The sequence below is a fragment of the Oryctolagus cuniculus genome, unplaced genomic scaffold, assembly GCF_964237555.1.
Source record: "Oryctolagus cuniculus unplaced genomic scaffold, mOryCun1.1 SCAFFOLD_68, whole genome shotgun sequence".
Classification (NCBI taxonomy): Eukaryota; Metazoa; Chordata; class Mammalia; order Lagomorpha; family Leporidae; genus Oryctolagus; species Oryctolagus cuniculus.
Window position 1 is genome coordinate 368,484 of NW_027208392.1, and position 3,293 is coordinate 371,776.

General features: G+C 38.7%; 1 pseudogene; it reads right to left on the minus strand.

Moving 5' to 3' along the window:
- Positions 1 to 681: 681 nt before the first annotated feature.
- LOC138848408 (zinc finger protein 717-like) lies at positions 682 to 2,764 on the minus strand (annotated as a pseudogene).
- Positions 2,765 to 3,293: the final 529 nt, after the last annotated feature.

Genomic DNA, 3,293 nt, shown 5'->3' on the forward strand with positions numbered 1-3,293 from the left:
TATAGCTTGGACAGTTGGCAGTATAACTTGCACATATGGAAATATATGGAGATTTATTTAAGGATCTGCAGTACAGTCTCCATGCATTCTCAGTTCTATCCATCAAATAAGCATTTCTCTAAATAATTATCGGCAATAATCTGGTGTGAGTTTTCAAACCACAGTATAATTATCAAAACTAAATAGAAGTAAAGTTAGCGAAAATAGAAAATGTTCTTTCTATATTTGAATGTATTCATTCATAGCACATTTATTTCAAATACGAACTTACTAAACCACACATTAATAAAAAAGTTAGAATTGTCCATGAGTTCTGCTGTATCCTATTTGCTTTCCAGGAAGATGGGCTGTCTGCAAAGAAAATATAGGGATCATCCTCCTTGTTTAGTTATGGATGGCTGCAGTGCAGGAAATGTAATCTTATGCTCCCTTGATTCACCAGCTCAGGTTCATGAGAAGGACTTTATAGGCTGCCAAAAGATATTGCAAACTTTTAACAATAAAACAAAAAGAAAATACCAAAATGTGCAATACAGAAATGTCAGATAAATTTCAAAGGATTTCCAACTAGATTCACAGGTGACTTCTTATTAGAATCTCTATGGTCTATGAGAAAATGGAGAGACATAGTGTGAGTCTTAAGAGAAAAAAAAATCCATCCACTGAGAATACTATACCCTGCAAAGTACTCATTTATGTTGAATGTGAAGTAAAGACCTATCAAACAAAAAGAAACTGAATTTGTCAACACTCACCCAGCCTTACAAAAGCTGTCAGGTGTTATGAGTTGTGATTTACAGCAAAAAGCTTTTCTGTAGTCATAACATTCATGAGGTTATTCTCCTGTGTGAATTCTCTGATGGATTTTGAGTTGTGATTTATAGCTGAAGGCTTTTCAACAGTCATTACATTCATAAGGCTTCTCCCCTGTGTGAATTCTCTGATGCATTATGAGATGTGACTTCTTGCCAAATGTTTTCCCACAATCATTACGTTCATAAGATTTCTCCTCTGTGTGAATTCTCTGATGGATTATAAGTTGTGACTTATAGCTGAAGGGATTTCCACAGTCATTACATTTATAAGGCCTGTCCCCTCTATGAATTCTTTGATGGGTTATGAGTTGTGACTTAGAGCCAAATGCTTTTCCACAGTCATTACATTCATAAGGTTTCTGACCTGTATGAATTCTCTGATGCATTATGAGATGTGACTTCTGGCCAAAGGCTTTCCCACAATTTTGGCATTCATAAGGTCTCTCCCCTGTGTGAATTCTCTGATGGATTAAAAGTTGTGACCTATAGCGAAAGGCTTTTCCACAGTCATTACATTCATAAGGTCTCTCCTCTGTGTGAATTCTCTGGTGAATTTTGAGTCGTGACTTATAGCTGAAGGCTTTTCCACAGTCATCACATTGATAAGGTTTCTCCCCTGTGTGAATTCTCTGATGTCTTCTGAGGTCTGACATTTGGACAAAGGCTTTTCTACAGTCTTTACATTCATAAGGTCTCTCCCCTGTCTGAATTTTCTGATGGATTATGAGTTGCGACTTCCGTCCAAAGGCTTTTCCACAGTCATTGCACTCCTAAGGTTTCTCTCCTGTGTGAATTCTCTGATGGATTATGAGTTGTGACTTATAGCTGAAGGCTTTGCCACAGTTATTACATTCATAAGGTTTCTTTCCTGTGTGAATTCTCTGTGCATCATGAAATGTGACTTCTTGCCAGAGACTTTTCCATAGTCTTTACATTCATTAGGTTTGTCCTCTGTGTGAATTTCCTGATGTCTAATGACATCTAACTTCTGGTAGGTGGCTTTTCCACATTCATTACACGCATAGGAGTTTTCCTGTGTGGAAGTACTGTGAATGATGCTATGGCAGGACTTAAACCTGAAGGATTTTCCACGAGGCTTACATGCATAGGGTTTTTTTCTGTGTATGTTGTCTCTGATTTATTGCAAGATTTGATTTATAAATAAGAGGCTCCACATATCCCATATCTTCATAGAGTCCCTCTCCTGTGTTGATTTGTTGATGCTTACTGAGTTTAGTATTTTTATGAAGAGTCTTTTCTATTTGAGTTGTCTTTCCAACAGTGACAGTTGACTTATTACAGGAATCTCCCATATGGACCGTGCCAAATCTAAAGAATATCTTCTTCTTTTTGAAGTCTTTCCCTTGTGCACTATGTTCAAATGAAGGCTTCACAGTCTGAATCTTGTGATACTCACTAAGAGGCTCAGAGCACTGGGCAGAGTTCTCAGGTACCTTAGCGGCATCAAATTTCTCTCCAGCTTGCAGCTCATCATGCCCACAGTGGGGAAACACATTGTGACACACGTTGTATTCCTCAGGTTTCATTGATGAATAATTTCTTTTTTTGTTAATCAGCTTTGAAACATGACTTGAACTTAAACTAAGTATTTTTATTGACATAACTCTTTGGGGAGTTGATGTCTTGTTATTTGTAATAACATTCTGCTTAAAAATGTTTTCTTGAATTTCCTGGTTGGTTCTAATAATGTCATCACTTTTCATGGCAACTGGAAGGTTCTGATTTAGGAATTCGCTCACCATCCATGGCTGTGCTCCTTGCTCCAACTTAAAGATCAAGTCGGGTTTGGTAATGCAGTGTCCCAAGAAGAGCAGGCTGCTGTAGGTCTCCAGCATCACATCCCTGTACAGGATTTTCTGAACTTTGTTCATGTTCTGCCATTCCTCCCAGGTAAAGTAAACAGCCAGGTCTTCAAATGCCATCATCATTGTGGAATGTCCAGGGAGCACGTCCTCTTTCCTCCGGGCACATGAGGAGCAAAGCAGAGTATGGAGCAGAGAAAGTCCCCAGCATGTGGGACCCACAGGCAGCAAATGAAGAGGTGCAGCAGCAGTGGGTGGGAGGCTCTGGGTGCGTCTCTTATTCCTATATTTCAAAAGTGCTTCACATTATTCATATTTAATGTAGTATTTCATGTTTATTTACATTGTATTGGTCCTCTTTGCAATAATAGGCTAAAAGATTCACATCAGATACTGTGCATTCATAATTTCATACTACATTCAAATATTTCCATTAATGGGTTAAAAGGTTTTTTTTAGATTTACCCATTTGAAAGGCAGAAAGAAAGAATGAGAGAAAAAGAAAGAGCATGCTCCCCTCCCCTTGTTCACTCCTCAAATGTCTGCAGTGGCTGGGAGGCCAAAACCTGGAGCCAAGAACTATCCAGATCTCTCAGTGGGTGGCAGGAATTCATCCTCCAGAATCTGCATTAGCAGGAGGCTGGAATGAAGAGCT